General features: G+C 33.7%; 1 protein-coding gene across 3 annotated transcripts in view; it reads right to left on the bottom strand.

Annotated features, from left to right (window-relative positions):
- Positions 1 to 18,517, bottom strand: part of LOC120778679 — a 79,510-nt gene extending 60,993 nt beyond the window's left edge. For 2 of the 3 annotated variants that reach the window (XM_040110614.1, XM_040110613.1), the window contains exons 1-2: positions 18,391 to 18,517; positions 14,261 to 14,431 (exon numbers count right to left, since the gene is read on the bottom strand). The gene's annotated coding sequence lies outside the window, so the exon portion shown is untranslated. The remainder of the gene's footprint in view (positions 1 to 14,260; positions 14,432 to 18,390) is intronic. The other variant, XM_040110615.1, reaches the window with a different exon arrangement.
- Between the last annotated feature and the right edge of the window lie 319 nt (positions 18,518 to 18,836).

Below are 18,836 nucleotides of genomic sequence, written 5' to 3'. Positions count from 1 at the left end.
GTCCATTTGTAAATGAAATTTCCAGAAATTTTCGGCAATTTACGAAAGCGTAAAACTTTGCAATTAGCTTGAAATCAAAAACGCATAAACAAATAATTTATTTATCTGGCAAAAAAATACAAAAAAAGAATGTCCAAACAAATGCAAATAACAAAAATTGTATTTGTTTTCAAAGCAAACTATTGGCTTTCCGGTCACTGAGCTTTTCTATGGAAATTAATTTTTTTTCAAACGAAAAGCGAAAAAAAATGTGTGTGTATGGTATGTATGAATGATTTGTGGTCAGAACTTGCTTCAAAACAAACACACTTCAACTTGGAGGTGAGTAGAAACAATATTGTGGGGTGTGTGTGGTATATGGTATATATGCCTCAAAGAACTGGACTGAACTAATGTAAAAAATAGGAAAACAAAACTATTCACTTTGATACCACCCAAAAAGTTGTTAGATTTGTAAAAGTATTTCTATGGTATACCAGGTACAAATATTTGGAACTAAAAAAGTTTTTTTCAATAGACTAGCCAACCATTTCGAAAGTTTTTCTCTAATTATAGAAATGAAAAATATAGACCCTTCTTGGCGCAGAATTGCCATTCCATCAGAAAAATATATTAATATAATACCTAAAGTTGCCACCAATCAAATATTTATAAATAGTAACAAATAAAAGAAATATGAGAGTATATAACACTAGTGATATGTTACTGTGGGCAAAAGAGAGTAAGACTTAATTTCAATTTGACGCGAAATTCGTCAAAATATCTTTTTCCTAGGTTGGTATGACTATTAGTAACATCTGCGCCAAATGTCACATCAAAATAATCATTAGTATTTTTAGTATACGCTTGTCCATCTGAAGTACATAAAGCACATTCGACGATTTTTGCGGTAAGTGAAATTATTCAACAAAGATGTTCCATTAATTTTTGTGTGCGGAATCAAATTTCGCGTGCCGAAACCTTCAGAATATTTTAAAACTCTTTCGGTAATAAGTGTTTTTATACTCTCGCAACAAAGTTGCTAAAGAGAGTATAATAGTTTTGTTCACATAACGGTTGTTTGTAAGTCCTAAAACTAAAAGAGTCAGATATGGGGTTATATATACCAAAGTGATCAGGGTGACGAGTAGAGTTGAAATCCGGATGTCTGTCTGTCCGTCCGTCTGTCCGTCCGTCTGTCCGTCCGTCCGTGCAAGCTGTAACTTGAGTAAAAATTGAGATATCATGATGAAACTTGGTATACGTATTCCTTGGCTCCATAAGAAGGTTAAGTTCGAAGATGGGCAAAATCGGACCACTGCCACGCCCACAAAATGGCGGAAACCGAAAACCTATAAAGTGTCATAACTAAGCCATAAATAAAGGTATTAAAATGAAATTTGGCACAAAGGATCACACTAGGGAGGGGCATGTTTGGACGTAATTTTTGGAAAAGTGGGCGTGGCCCCGCCCCCTACGAAGTTTTTGTACATATCTCGGAAACTACTATAGCTATATCAACCAAACTCTATAGAGTCGTTTCCTTCAGGCATTTCCATATACAGTTTAAAAATGGAAGAAATCGGATAATAACCACGCCCACCTCCCATACAAAGGTTATGTTGAAAATCACTAAAAGTGCGTTAACCGACTAACAAAACACGTCAGAAACACTAAATTTTACGGAAGATATGGCAAAAGAAAGCTGCACCCAGACTTTTTTCAAAAATTGAAAATGGGCGTGGCGTCGCCCACTTATGGACCAAAAACCATATCTCAGGAACTACTCGACGGATTTCAATGAAATTCGGTATGTAATATTTTCTTTACACCCTGATGACATGTACGAAATATGGGGGAAATCGGTTCACAACCACGCCTTCTTCCAATATAACGCTATTTTGAATTCCATCTCATGCCTTCTCTGTATACATTAGGAACCAATGGTGATAGCGGAATAAAACTTTACACAAATACGGTATTTGAAAAATATGTAAATGACTGATAATGAAATCTCGTTTATCACTTTATTATGCGAGAGTATAAAACGTTCGGTGACACCCGAACTTAGCGCTTCCTTACTTGTTATTGGTACAAATTATTCAAAGAGGAACGAGAACGCGTAAATTACGAGTCACAACCAGGACGGCCATCAAAATCAACTGATGATTAACACGTCAATAAAATAACGGAACTGGTGCTTGAGAATCAACGATTAACAGTCAAAGATCACACTGCCATCGCTGGATTATCGGAAGGATCAGTAAAAACCAATTTGAAAAGTCACTTGGGCGTAAGAACAGTAAAAAGACGATTGGTGCCAAAATCACCTTTTTCGAAAAACAACGTCGTGTTAAAGTCTGTGAAACACTGCTTTCCAACTACAGTATGTCATGAAACGTATTACATACTACTGGCAATAAGTTTCACTTGTATATCTGTGCTTATGACCCGGAAATATACAGTCGACCAACCGAACCTCGTGGCAAGGATGAGCCGAAGCCGAAAAACCCACGTCAAAGCAGGTCAAGGTTATGTTGACAGTTTGCTTCGATTAACGAGGTGTGGTGCACTCCGAATTACGGTCAAACTGTCAAAAAGGAATACTGTTTATATGTTATGCGTTGTTTTCGCGAAGCTAATCGTAAAAAAGTGCGGAATTATGTGCCAAAAACTTTTAATTTCTGCCGAACGATAATGCACCGTCGCTTACTGCATTGATTCTTAGTGAGCTTTCCGCAAAATTTTCAATCGATATCGTGCCACAATCACCGTATTCGGCTAGTTTGACCTCGTGTGTCTTCTGGCTATTCAGTAAACTAAGACAATCGCTCCGGGGAAACCGTTTTGAGTCAGTTGAATACATTGAATGTGAATCGCTACTCGCATTGAAGGCTATTTCGGAAATTGTCTTCGAAACAAGATTGGAAAAAACGTTGGTACAAGTGTATTGAGGCCGAGGAGATTACTTTGAGTGGGGCGACATAGATTTTAAAGAACAAATGAAGAATTTTAAAGTTATAAATAAAGTCTTCCCATTTGTTCCTCATAGTAGTATGCACGTAAAAATATTTTGATTTCTAAAATATCTCCCTTCCGAAAATGACAACATGGATATGCCATCCGGCGGAAGACCTGTGGCGACGAATACCGATCGCATCATGGAAAACATCGAGTTAGAGCGGCATGTGGCATATCGTGACATCGTTTGGTTAGTCACCAAACCATTTTAAACCATCTGCAGAAGGCTGGATACATAAAAAATCTTGATGTTTGGATGAGGCATGATTTGACGCTAAACAACCTTCTGGACCGAATCAACGCCTGCGATATGCTGCTGAATCGGAACGAACTCAACCCATTTTTGAAGCGGATGGTGACTGGCGACGAAAAATGGATCACATACGACAATATCAAGCGAAAACAGTCGTAGTCAAAGGCCGATGAATCGTCCTAAACAGTCGCCAAGCCGGGATTGACGGCCAGGACGGTTTTGCTGTGTGTTTGGTGGGATTGGAAGGGAATCATCCATTTTAAGCTGCTCCCATATTGCCAGACGCTTAATTTTACTAGCTACTGCGAACAACTGGGCCGCTTGAAGCAGGCGATCGACCAGAAGCGTCCAGAATTGGCCAACATCTACGGTGTAGTACTCCGCCAGGACAAGCCAGACCATATACTGCGTTGATGACTCGTCAGACGCTACGGGAGCTCGGATGGGAGGTTTTATCACATCCACCATATAGCCCGTACATAGCGCCAAGTGATTACCACCTATTCCAGTCCATGGCGAACGCCCTTGTTGGTGTAAATTTGAACTCAAAAGAGGCTTGTGAAAAGTGGCTGTCCGGGTTCTTCGCAAATAAGGAGGGGGGCTTCTATAAGGGGGGTATTTTAAAGTTTCCGTCTAGATGAAAACAGAATATCGAACAAAACGGCGCATATATGAACTAAATCCGATCCCTGTAAAACTTTTTATAAAGCATTAAATAAAGTGCAAAAAAGCGGAAGGCAGATATTTGACAATATTTGTTTTCAATTCTTTGATAAGAAACACACTAGCAATACCATATATTAAATATACAGCGTGTCTACATCAGAGCTCTGTAACCTTAGTAAACATGAGTTAATAAAACTATCGTAGGGGCGCCAACGATACGCAATTTAAACAATAAAATCTATAGATGTTTTAACAGAAAATTAATCGAGATAGATATAGATTTACATATGTATATATTATATAAATGATCAGAATAAAGAGAAGAAAGAAAAGAATTCAAATCCGATTTGTTTGTTCGTCTCATACTCTGGGATACAACAAACTTTTAAATCTCATATCATTCTTTCACTTTCATTTTACGCTCAAAAATTGTCGAAATCGGACTTTAACTTTTCAAAGACCCAGACTCTAAATATGTAAACCACAGTGCAAAAAACTGATTTTTTGACGAGCATATTGGTTAATCTGTAAGTTCTAGTATTGAAATTTGTGGAGAAAATGTTGGTGATGACAGCATGTCCGTGTGCCAAAAATGGCCGTATATCGTATTGACCGATATACATATATAGAATCATATATTTCTATGCAAGCAATTGAAAAATTTCAAAAAAAAAGTGTTTATCCTAGTTGAAAATCTGTTTCGAGTTCGAATAATTTTGTTTTAAAATAACATAAAAAAATAAATTAACAAGTAAGGAAGGGCTAAGTTCGGGTGTCACCGAACATTTTATACTCTCGCATGATAAAGTGATAATCGAGATTTCATTATACCTCATTTACATATTTTTCAAATACCGTATTTGTGTAAAGTTTTATTCCGCTATCATCATTGGTTCCTAATGTTTATACTCGTATTATACAGAAAAGGCATCAGATGGAATTTAAAATAGCGTTATATTGGAAGAAGGCGTGGTTGTAAACCGATTTCACCCATATTTCGTACATGTCATCAGGGTGTTAAGAAAATATTATATACCGAATTTCATTGAAATCGGTCTAGTAGTTCCTGAGATATGGTTTTTGGTCTATAAGTGGGCGAGGCCACGCCCATTTTCAATTTTTAAAAAAGCCTGGGTGCAGCTTCCTTCTGCAATTCCTTCCGTAAAATTTAGTGTTTCTGACGTTTTTTGTTAGTCGGTTAACGTACTTTTAGTGATTTTCAACATAACCTTTGTATGGGAGGTGGGCGTGGTTATTATCCGATTTCTTCCATTTTTGAACTGTATATGGAAATGCCTGAAGAAAACAACTCTATAGAGTTTGGTTGACATAGCTATATTATTTACCGAGATATGTACAAAATCTTAGTAGGGGGCGGGGCCACGCCCACTTTTCCAAAGAAATTACGCCCAAATATGCCCCTCCCTAGTGCGATCCTTTGTGCCAAATTTCACTTTAATATCTTTATTTATGGCTTAGTTATGACACTTTATAGGTTTTCGGTTTTCGCCATTTTGTGGGCGTGGCAATGAGCTGATTTTGCCCATCTTCGAACTTAACCTTCTTATGGAGCCAAGAAATACGTGTATTAAGTTTCATCATGATATCTCAATTTTTACTCAAGCTACAGCTTGCACGGACGGACGGACGGACAGACAGACATCCGGATTTCAACTCTACTCGTCACCCTGATCACTTTGGTATATATAACCCTATATCCGACCCTTTTAGTTTTAGGACTTACAAACAATCGTTATTTGAACAAAACTATAATACTCTCCTTAGCAACTTTGTTGCGAGAGTATAAAAAAAATTGAAATAATGTAAAAAAGGATCATTAAAGATTAAGTGAAGTTTAGGATTTGTTTTTAATTTTTCCAAATACTAACCTAACTCTCCTCATTAGAAATCCATTTTATCTGATTTGAAATTATGTTTTCCAGCAAAAATGAAATATATTATATATTGATGTACATTTCATTTACAATAAAGTTGTTAACATTTCTCTTATTTTTTTAGTAGATTTGTTTCCGATTTTGTGATTCTCTAACAAAGCACAACTATGTTCAACTTATTCGCCATTCAATCCACGTATTGCGGTTCAATGAATTTTATGTAGTTTTTTTTTTATTTTTTATTTGTATTCCGCAATTTTCGCTTTAGCGCTTGGCTTTTGTTTAGCCAACTTTTCAGCTAACGGTATTTTAAAGTAAGCACCAATTAAAAGTCAGTTTTTATGTAGTTGCAGAACAGAAAAACAGAATTGGCATGCACTTGCTCAACACACACATATACACACGTATACACACACATATATACACACCCATAAACACAAGCTCACCTTACCACCTCAAGCCAATTAGTCTCGAGTTGCAATTAGTTCGAAGGAAAGGTTCGCAATTTGTTTCGAGTTATCATGTTTCGCCATCTGATTTGTGTGGCGTATAAGAATTTTAAGTGGTTATATGTATATATGTATGTATGCGTATGTGTATGAATGTATTTTACTAGAAAGCAATGAAGTGGATTAGTGATTGAGTTTAGAAGTTGGGTTAGAAGTAAGGGTTTAAGTGTTGCGAATCAAGGATATACAAGTATGAGTACATCTATATACTATAAGTAGAGGCAACTACAATTTTTCCAGCAATGAAATATTGCCGAAAATAAAATTTGGCATATTTCGCTAATTATTGATTTTCAGCGCCTATTCAGCTGATAACATTGTTTGCTGAATATCTGAAAAGATTGAGAGAAGTTTCACTCTAAATATTAAACTTTTAAAATTGGAGCAGGATTGAAATTGATCAAATTTGTTCCAAAAGCAGCTATTGGCTTGATTATGAGTTTACATATAGTTCCCTGGAAAATCAACCATTAAGGAATGGTATGCTAAGTTTGGATGTGGTGAAATAGGCATCGAAGACAATGAAGGCAGTGAACGCCCTAAAGAGATTTATCGAAGAAAAAATCAAAAACGTTCACAAAATAATTTCGGTTGTCCGCAAAGTAAAGTTTTTCGAGACAGCAGGTACTCTAAATATATCAACTGAACGTGTACATCATATCATTCACGAATATTTAGGTATGAGAACGCTGTATACAAAGCGGATGCCACGCGAGCTCACTTTTGGGCAAAAAAACGACGAGCTGAAGATTCGGAGCAGTGTTTGGAGATGTTCAAGCCTAATGAACCCGAGTTTTTGCGTCGATATGTGACAATAGATGAGGCGTGGCTCCATCATTTCACTCCGAAGTCCAATCGACAGTCACACGAGTGGACCTCCCAAAATCTATAAGATAGCGTTATGGGAACGTTTGAAGCACGATATCGCCCAAAAACGGCCACATTTGAGGAAAAGGAAAGTGCTGTTTTACAAAACCAATGCACCGTATAATAAGCTAGTGAAAACGGTGGCCAGAAATATTGAATTGGGTTTCGAACTGGCTCCCTACCTACCGTAATCTGGCCCCAGCGACTATTTCCTGTTCACAGATCTCAAAAGAATGCTCACTGAAAAGAAATTTTCATAAAACGAAATGGTGTTGGTCGAAACTGAGGCCGGTTTTAAAACAAAGGACAAATCGCACTACAAAAATGGTAACGAAAAGTTGGAGACTGACTAAAATTAGTGTGTCAGCCTTGAGGGGAATTATGTTGAATAAAGAAAACGAATTTTGCAAAAAAATTTCTTTTACTAGTTTTACTCTTTTATTAGGCCGGAGACTTTTCAATTGACTTGGTGATAAGCTTAAGCAGTTACATGGGTTTCCTCGGGTTAAAAACAGTCTTTTTTCAACAATTTTTTCTCATATAAAAAATGAAATATTTTATCAGAACTTTTTATTATTACAAACATACACTATTAACAAAGAAAAATTGAAATTTTGAGAAAAAATATTTTAAACTTGGCCATTGCAACGCCATTTCCGGTGAACCCTCGGAAAAAAGATACACCGCGTTGGCAGGATAACCGCTTACAGGATCATCCGAAGTAAAAAAAATACCTGTTTTAGTTAAATCCTTAATATATTTACACTCGTGGCCACGCAAACTTTACCATTAAAAATTTTCATGTATTATGCATATTTGACTACACTTTATAACGGTAATTTTTGGGGTATAGAAATTTTTTATTTAGAAATACTAAGTTAATGACATGTTATTAATCAAAAATATCAAAAAACTGAGCTCGAAATGTAAGACACTGACATTAGATGAAAAAATTGTAAAATTTATTTTTTATGTTTTTATTTTTATTTCATTTACACTATATTTGAAATTAATATTTTACTTTGTTTTTAATTGAAATACGAAGTTTAGTAGGCGTTTCCTTTTAAAAACAATAAAATCGGCCGCTTTGTATAAACACTGAAAAACTAATTTGTATTTGACTCATTAAACGTAATAAATAAAAAACTATAATAATAATTAGATAATATAATTTAGTTTACTTCTGCGTACTAAAAACTTACAAAAAATAAAATTGAAGAAAATCCCGAACGAACGAAAAAGTCTGCAAAAAAAAATTTAAGAAAATATGGTGGTAAGATTTGCGTGGCCACGAGTGTATTATATGTATAATTATAACTTGGGCGAAAGAAAAAAACTGAAAATTGGATTTTTGGTGGATAATCGAAAAAAAATCCGTCACCCAAGTCTTTTAGATTTTTATCTCAAAGACTTGTGTAAAATTTCATGAAGAATGGTTGAGTAGTTCTTAAGAAATTTTGCCAACCGACTACCAATACACAGTTTCGAGAAAAACGCGTTTAAAGACGGGGCACTTAGCCTAGCTAGCCTCGCGCGCACAAGTTGTCAGAAACTATTACTCGGATCAACTTGAAAATTTAGGAAAATATTCTAGAGTTGTTGTAGAATTTATTAAGACAATAAAAAAATCGATTTTTTGAAAGCCGTAAACCCATGTAACCCCTCAAAGGAAGAAAGTGGATGAATACATTGTCATATTACAATCTATTCTTGAAAAGCTCGAGAATCACCGGTACATACAGGGCAATGTTAATAGTAGAAAGTGTATAATGCTTCATTCACTTACAAATCAAATCTCTCTCCAGCTTCAGTTTTGTAAATCCTCTTTGGTAAATATAAAAAAAAACCATGTGGACTAGCTATAAACTCTTCCCGTTCCATACTGTCAAAATTGTCTGAAGCTGCGACTGAGAATCTTGGCTTTAACTTCAACACTTGGCTTTAACTTTAACCTAACTTGTGAATTACCTGTTATTAGAATTAGTCACCTCAACAGGTTTGTGTTGGGTTTTTAATACTTATGACTTCACGACGGACATTTTGGAAACTATTTGTGAGTGATATTGATCGGGAATCAACCATAGCTAAGGCAAACCAATGAAAACATAGGAAAGTATATTAGCATTTAAGTGGAAAAAAATGTAATCTTTTAGTTAATGTCAACATTTCCGTTAAGAGATAAGTCCTTCAAAATCATCCAACAAATACAATTTTTCCTCATATACCTAAATATCTAATGCCTGAAAAAATTTTTTAATATTTTAAGATATTTTGCAACATTCTCTTGCATGAAAAGTATACACTTTATGTACTCTTACTTATGTCTCTTATTTTCTGAATAGAGATATATATATGCATATATAGGGTATACTATACTTCAAGTATCCTTTACAGCCTTGTATCCATCTCGCATCTGCGTGTATTTCTTTGTTACGAATATTTGTTACAACGATACGTTGGCATTCAGTTGTATGCTACTACTCAAGTTTACTGCATTGTTGATTTCTTTCATCTTTTCTAAGCAATTTTCAATTAACTTTAAATTTTGTTTTCTAATTTTCAAAGAATCCACAATAAACAGAAAACTTTGCTGCTGCTTGGCAAATTATTACGAAAATTTCGGAACTCGAGGAAATTGAAATGCAGATATACCAAATGCTTCAAGTAAATTCATGCATAAGCATATAAAAATACATTTATATACATATATGTATGTATGTAGGGTTGAAGGTTGAGTATTGCTTGTAAGAGATGTTCTGGAAATTATAAGAAAGGCTGAGGGTTGCAGTTTTGTCTTTGTTTGAACAATTGATATATGCAGTAAAGTTTGTTTGTAAAAAACGTGCTTAGACTTTTTGGCGTAGTATTTGTTTGGTGCTCCATAGAAGATGGAAGAAAGAAAACAGCATTTTCGTTATACTATTTTACTGTTTACGATCAAAAGAGTAAAAATACGGTTAAAGCAAGGCGAAAATTTTTTGATGAGTACGTAGAAGATGTGCAAAAGTTTCGCTCCGGCAATTTTGATCTTGAAAATGCACTGTCCTGGTCCTGGAGGGCCATTGTCTTGCAGCCAATGTGGATAAAATAATGTCGTTGGTTGATGCAAATTGAGAATTTGCTGAAATATTAAATTTATCTAACACGACCATTCAGAAGCACATGGATTCATTTCGAAGAAAAAAATATTTTTTGTGAATTTTGTGAAAGTTGCCTACATTTAGGAGTTTTTCAAAATAAAAAGGGGAAGAGTAAGAAAAGGTGCTTTAATATTTTAAAAAACTACTTTCATAAATTATTGAAAAGTTCAGAAACGACAAGTAATAATATTTTGCTATCTAACACCGCTAAAACCTCTTAAATCAGGTTAACACAAATAAATTGTCCTGGTAAACACTTAACCGCTCTCGCAATAAAAATAGTATACAATTTCTAATCTAAACTCCGCTAATGCGTCAACTTTTCAGAAGAATGCTGCAGCGTTCGTTTTGCCATATAAATCACTCACATTGAACGATTACTTCCTCCTGTCGCAACGCACGACCACAATGCGCCGCATAAATCCACTGGTCATGGCAATTATTAACGCTTTGCTGTTCGTGCAGCTTCCTGCTACAAATAGCTGCGAGCTCGCTACGCGATTTCGTGTGTATGTGTGAGTGTGTGCGAGTTCGTGGTTCGTTTGATGTGCGCGGTCCCTTGGCCGTTTTCGAGTGTCAGCTTGAAATATGAGCGTCATTATGGAAACCCATCTTAGCCCGGCAATAATGACCAGCATTTTGCTGCAAACATTTACAACAAGTACATATGTACATTTGTGCTATAAGTGTGTGTAGAAAATGTTTATTTGGGCTTAATGTACCGTTAGTTTAAATTTTATTTTTTGAAAATTAAAAATAATTTCTGTTAGAAAAGTACAAAATTTATAAATATTTGTACCAAAAATTATATGCCAAAATTAGTCACCCTGTACTTTTTTCTTAAATTTTGAATTATTTAAAAATTGTTTTCGAAATTAAAAAAAAATATTATAAAAAATTAAATATTAATCACCCAGTATTTTCTTTTAAATATTGAATTATTTAAAAATATGTCTCTAAATTAAAAAAAATATTTTGCTTAAAAAATTATTATTTTAAAATGTGGCGGTTAAAAATTATTTTTATTAGTAATATACAGAATTTAGACAAAAAAAAATTAAATAAAAATAAAAAAATTGTCGCCTTGTAGTCTCTTAAATTTGGAATTATTTAAAAAATAATTCTAAACTTAAAAAAAAAATTAATGAAAAAATCCTTAATTTAGAAATACTTGTAGAAAAAATTAAAAATAAAATACAAGTTAGTCACCCTGTATTTACTTCAAATTTTGAATTATTTAAAATTATTTTCTAAACTTAAAAAACAAAATACATTTTGCTGAAAAATACAAAATTTAGAAATATTGCAAAACATTACGAAAAAATCCAAAAATAGTCAGCCTGTATTTTTTTTAAATTTTGAAGTATTTGAAAAATTTGTATAAACTTAAAAAAAAATTGATAAAGGAAACCAAAAATTAGAAATACTTGTTTAAATAAAAAAAAATTAAAAAATAATCACCCCGTATTTACTTAAAATTTTGAATTACTTAAAATTATCTTTCTAAATTTAAAAAACAATGAACATTTTCCTGAAAAATCCAAAATATAGAAAAATTAAAAAAAAAATAAGTGATAATTCAAAATGAATCACCCTGCAGCCTTGGAAATGTTTGAATTATTTTTAAATACTTTTCATGGCTTCAAAATAGTTTTAGTGGAAAAATCTAAAATTTAGAAATATTTGTTTAAAAAATTCAAAATTAATCACCCTGTATTTTTTTTTGCACTTACAATGCTGACGATGCGATTTCTAAGCAAAGCTAAATATATATAACGGTAAAATACATCATTCACACATGCACCCTTAAATGTATTTGTTTGCTTTTGTGTTTTCTTTTTGTTGGTCTGGTCCCATGCCCCACGGCTGCCATTAAACGCTGATGCTTGGTCATAAATAAACGCCAAATGTAGTTGTTGCTGCGGCAAATGTTGTTGTTGCATTGTAAAATGCTGCTGGCGCACACGTGTGTTATTATTGCCCTTTTGAAGTGCAATATCTGTGTGCATTTGTGTGTGTGCGTGTTTGAGTGCGCCAGGATATGAGTTATTCGTTTTAAGTACGCTTATTTGTATTTGTTGTTGTTTGTGTAAACAGCTAGACTTTCAACTCTTTTAGCTACCGATAAATCAAACGTTATTTGGACAGCCAAAAATGCCAACACGCCGTGGTTCAAGGCAAACGAACGCTTTCGCAGCGAAAACGATGCAGAAAATGCATTTGTCATTCGGGCTAATCGCATTAATGCATCGGACGCTGGCTCAGGAGAGTTTAGTAAGAGCATGGGTGCATAAATTTTCTTTATGGGATCAATACCAGATACAGGCATAAATTTATCATTGGATTTATGTGTGTAGCTGAGGTTAGTTTGATTGCCTTACTCAACCAGAAGCAACTACCAAGACGCCTTCAACTGATTCACAAAGGATTACTCAATTATAATATATTTCTATTTCTCAAAAATTAACCTACAAAGTAATTTAAACTATAGCTCTGCCAAAAAAAAGAATAATGTGAACTTTTAATATAATATATTGATTATTCATTGCCATCTGATCAGATTTGAGTCGGAATAGTTAAACTGCGTGATGCAAAGCATTCAGTGAAGATCGTAAAGTTATCGACGGTACTCGAAAGTATCCGAAATTTGTAATTAACTTCCCCGAGTAAATTATATTAAAAACAAAATACATATATATTCTGCTAAGTTAGTTGGGTTGTCCTTAATTACTGTGCCAAATATGAACGCGATCTGTCAATCAGTTTGTTTACAGCAGCTGCTAAAGTCGGTACACCTCAATAGTGCGTTGAGATTTTTACAACGAACAAAAATATCAAATACGGTGGAGAAATCTTTGAAGACATGAGTGGTTCTGGATGACTTTCGACCTCTTCAACTGATGAAAATATTAAAAAAGTAAAGTACATGGTGCTTGAAAATCGTCAGGCAATTGTTAGAGCGATGACAAGAGAGCTTGACATCTATCGTGAGTCCGATTGAATGATTTTGGTGGATATTTTGGGTGTGAAATGCATTTTTGCTTGACTCGTTCCGAATTCTTTCAGAAAGAGTAGCCTAGATCTCTATGAACATGCTTAGTCATGCAAATTTCGATCACATATTTATGAAGAGCATCATAGCTGACATGGGTTTATGATTCTGAAAAGCAAACAAGTCAACAATCATTGGAATGGAGAGGAAAAAAACGAGGCCAAACTAAAAAAAAACTACACCAAAGCCGCTCAAAAATCAGGGTGATGCCCATTGTTTTTTTAGATACCTGTGCTTTGGTGCATCATGAGTTTGTTCCGGAGGTACAGACGGTCAATGAGGAGTTCTATTTGGTGGTTTTGGTACCAATGATCAATCACAGTATTCTCCAGATTTGGCTCTGTGTGATTTTTTCTTCTTCTCTATTTTGTTACGTTGTATATGGTAGTAATTAATCAATACATTTTCCTGACCTCCATACACTGAAAATGATGATTTCCGGCTATTCGATTGGTAGCACAAGCTATAACACTTTTTTAATGAAGACTCACGGTTGCCGTTGGAATTGTATTTGTCGGATTTGAGACAGGTAACACAATTAAAAGAAGTTGTAGATTATACCCAAGGAATTACTTATCCAAATTTGACTTCGACGTTTTCATACAATTTCATACATGAAAGATAATAAGGCGATTAGTATGCCTGAGGACATCGATAACTGTTGAGCAGCTTAGTTAGAAAAAATACTAAAGAGACATTGTGTTAATTCCACATGAACAATACTTACAAGAAAATACGCTTAATATCAGTTTAGAAGCAGCTTTCTGGGTCAAAACAAGATACTCATATATTTTAACTTTAAATCGCCCTAAAATAGTGCTTTTATATTTACCAATTATAAAAGAGAACAGAAAAAAATAATAAATAAAACGACTTACCACTTATTTGAAAATCCGTTGCAGGCTATCTGAGAAGCTGCTGATTTATTTATTCCTAAATTTCTTTACGGAACACTAATTAAGTTCACCAATGTAAACAGTTCTCAATTTAAACACGCGACGACTGAGGTCGATCGGATTGTTTGGTTTTCAATTAAAAACACTGTCACTCTGAAAATTAAGCGGAAGTAAGTAAACTTTAACGTTTTGAAATTTTTTTTATTTAGCACTTCTTTCATTTTGTTGTTTGTTTGTGTAAATTCTGCCGCTGTTGGCATGGTTGTAGAGTTTATAACTATTGTAATTTCTACATTCTTCAGGCTTGATAGATTTTATATTTAAAAGGCAGAGATAAAATGATTTTATTTTGGAACAGATTTAACTTTAAGTTTTTTTTATTCATCTCTGAGTATAGTTTTGATGATATATTATATGCATATTGAAAATGATAGGAGTTTTTAAGCAAAAGTACTACTAAACATTTCTCTTTTTCCCACATACATAAACTATTTCTTAGATTTTCAGATATTGAAGGATATTAGATTGTACTCTTTAACATAAACTACGTTTGGGGGATGAAAATCATTGGTCTTCTTATAAAATAAGTGTAAGCAAATACCGTCTCTTAAGGGTTAATATTTATTCAATAGGCACAGCTGTAGAGTCGTAGGTGGTGTTTTCTCAAGACATAAAATTATTATGCTTTGCTGCCAAAATGTTTCATTATCTATTCTTTTTTATATTGAAAGATATCGGAATAAAATCTTCTCAGGATATTAAATAAAGAAATTGGTCTTAATACCTAAGTTATGATTGTATTCTGTCCAATGGGGTGTACATTAAATACACTTAGATCTAGCTATATTTTGTTCCTATGACAGTTAAGGCCATCCGTGATGGGTTCTTTCAAGCTATTTTCAAAATGTCCTATGCTCCCAACGAAAACACTGAATTTTGGAAAATCAAGCTTGAACAAAACATAAATACTTTCAATCCAACAAAAATCATATACAACATTAGCATGTGTTCTTTCAATTCAAAAGTATTACAAAATAATGCAATGGAGTATATTACTTGATATTGGCTTTTTGGAATGATTTTTGTTGTTTAGAATTTTGGTGACTCGAGAAATCACAATTAAAGAGTTTTAGGTACGCTGTTCGTAAAGCATTCTAACACACATCGAGACGAAATATGCTAAGATATTTTCGACTAATTTCGACGAAGAGGTGATTACCAAGTTGTTTCGGTAAATGAAGATAGTGCAAAAGGATTCATTAGTTTACTAACCTTCTCACAGAATTATTAATAAGAAAATCGCTCAGCAATAGATTTACTTAGCCGCTTTTCTTTATATTGCTTATATTAAAAAAAAAAATAGTATGCAAATATACGCAACTATAATAAACCAATTCAAGAACCATTTTAATGACATATAGATATTCTTATTGGTATTTATTTTTATGCCCAGAACGGGGTATATTAAGTTTTCCCAAAAGGAATCACTCTATAGAGTATACAACGACCCCGAAAATGCAAAACAACGTATCATCAAAAAAAAAAAAGTAAAAATCGTTGTCTGATATAATAACCAATATATAACCCTTGTATAACGAAAACTCTAATTTTTTTTAATATGAGTGTGTGATAACCAATACATTGGGTAGTCTAAAAAGTCTTTTCGAATTTTGTCAATAGATGCCGCTAAGAAGAAGAAGATGCCGTTGCAGTCATATATCTCCAGTGCTACCAATCACGTTGTGTCATACGATATAAAGGTGAAAAGGTGAGATTTAAGCTTTGTTGTACCAAAAAAATTAAATTTGTGGAAGTTGAAAAAAAGTTACCGCTGTTCAAAAATTAGTGAAAATAATGAAGAAATTCGCCATATTTTGAAATTCTTAAATAAGGGAAGAATACCACGAAACCACCAATGAAGTTTGTGAAGTTTACGGCGACTGCTGTATCAGTTCGTGTAGCACAACAATGGTTCGCTCGCTTCTGTTCTGGAAATTTCGAAATTTCGACTTACACTGATGAAATAATGTCTCTAGCAGAAAAATGACAAAATGTGGTCGACCAAAATGGTACATATTTGTATCATCAAAGTTCATTATAAATGTAAAGAAATAAGTTGAAGTTTGATTAGAAATATGAAAAGACTTTTTCGACTACCCCATATAACAATTTTATAACCGAAACTCAAATTTTTTACCAAAATTAGTGGTTTTTAGTATATCGTTTTTCCTTCGCCTGTAAACTTATGAAAAGTGATGTATAAATAATCTGCACGACGAGCTGAGTCCTTTTAGTCATGTCCATTTGAACGTTCGTCCATCTGTATATATGCGAATTAGTCCCTTAGTTTTGAGGCATCGATCTGAAATTTTGTAAACGTTCTTTTCTGACTAAGAAGCTCCTCATTATCTCTCATTCAGGCTGAACGATCGGAATAAAATGTTTGTATGGAAAATGTCATGAAATTTATTACGGGTTATTGTCCGAAGCACAGCTGTAATCTTATCAACTCATTCAAATCGAACCACTATACCAAAGCTGTCATACAAACTGAACGATTAGAATCAAGTTTTTGCATGGAAACTTTATTATTTGAGGAGATATCTTTACGAAATTTCGCATGAGTTATTATCTGAGGTAGTGTTGTAAATTCCTGATCCTGCTTTCCAGATCGGCTCACTTTAGCATACAGCTGCCATACAAACTGACCAAAGAAAAACAAGTTCTTGTAAAGAAAACTTCCCGATTTGATAAGATATCTTCATGAAATTTGGCATGTAATATTAAAGCAAAGCAAGCCTGCAATCTGTGTATAAATTGTTCAAATTGGACCAGTATAGCATATAGCTGTTATACAAACTGATCGATTCAAATCAAGTCCTTGTATGAAAAACTTTTTTAGTTGACGAGATATCTTCATCAAATTTAGCATGGACTATTATCCAAAGCAATGGCATAATTTTCGAAGAAATTGTTCAAATCGGATCACTGTAGCATATAGCTACCATATAAACTGTCCGATCAAAGTCAAGTCCTTGTATAAAAAACTTCTCGATTTGACAAGATATCTTGATGAAATTTGGGCCGAGTCGTTGTCTCAGGTTAGGCTATAATCTAAGTATAAATTGTTCAAATTGGACCAGTATAGCATATAGCTGTCATATAAACTGACCAATAAAAATCAACTAAAAGATATTTTGTACACTTATCGCCTGTTAGAAAAGCAACTGTGTGGGGTATTATGCTTCGATGCAGCCTATAAAAATGTTTTTCTTGTTTTATCTTCAAATTCTGACCTTGTTTGGGCAAATTTTCTTTCGATATTTCATAAATATTTTTTTAATTTTTTATTGCTATATAGAAGGCTTAGAATAAATAGAAAAATATAATGATAGTTTTTCTAGATTTGTGTAAGATATTTTTCATATTATTTTCATTTGTTCACACATTTCATCATTATTCGTTAGTATTCGTACAACTTTCAAACTTTTTTCAATGTTCCATATTTCTCAAATTTGTAAGATACATTACTGTAATTAAGTTTGTTCATCAAATTTTAACTAAACGCCAATAAATTGCACAATTTACACCAACAAACAACAAAATTATAAACGTTTTTAATATAATTTTGAGCACTTTTGTTTTGATTTTATTAAAAAATGTATTCTTTATCTTAGACTTCTTGTTGACTTTCCAAAAGTTTTACTTTAAATTTTTAGAAACACTTTTTTTTTAATAATCACACCCTGAACACAAGCATTTTCTGCCACTTTTTGTATGTGTTAGTGTTTAGACATATTAAATTTTTATTTCAAAATTTCTTTTCTTATTTTTGTTTGTTTTCAGTAAAATATTTGTCTTAACACAAGAGTAACGCTTCTGTTAACACATACTGTATATATACACACACACACACGCACAAAAATGACAAAAAGTCAGCCAACAATGCCACGTCGCTGTCTGTTGAGGTGAAAAGTCCTCTCCACACACTTTCACCAAACAATTTCCTTATAATGTATTTTTAAAAATTTCGTTCGAAAATCACTTTTTTTAAGTTAAAATATTGCTTTTGTGAACCAAATTTTCCATAAATAATAACTTTGTTTTCTTACAAATGAAACTGTTTCAATATTCAACCACTTGATTTGCTATTTGCTCAAAGTGAGTTTTGCCTCTCTGCGTTGCCAAACTGTGCACGTTGCACGCTGCCGTCGTACTGAACACAACTCGAACTGGAACTGAACTAAAACTTTTCAATGGCTGACATGCTGACTTTGGCGTTGGCGTTGGCTAGCGTTTTCCCAGCGCTTTTGAAGAGGTACACAACGCACGCACACATACGCGCACAAACACACACACACATATCAACTCACAAAAACACCCACAACTTCCAGCAGCAAGCAGCAGAACCTGCGAAAATGAATGAAAATTCTTAGAATCCGAAAAAACGATGGTAAAGCAAAAACAAAGAGGAATGAATGAAATGAACGGCGAGCGCATAAATTAATTTTTGCATTCAGCAAATTCATTTCGTGGCTAACGGTATCCTTGTAATGCA

The sequence above is a fragment of the Bactrocera tryoni genome, chromosome 5 (genome assembly GCF_016617805.1).
Source record: "Bactrocera tryoni isolate S06 chromosome 5, CSIRO_BtryS06_freeze2, whole genome shotgun sequence".
Taxonomy (NCBI): domain Eukaryota; kingdom Metazoa; phylum Arthropoda; class Insecta; order Diptera; family Tephritidae; genus Bactrocera; species Bactrocera tryoni.
Note: the sequence above shows the minus strand (reverse complement) of the source record. Positions and strands in the feature narration are given on the sequence as shown.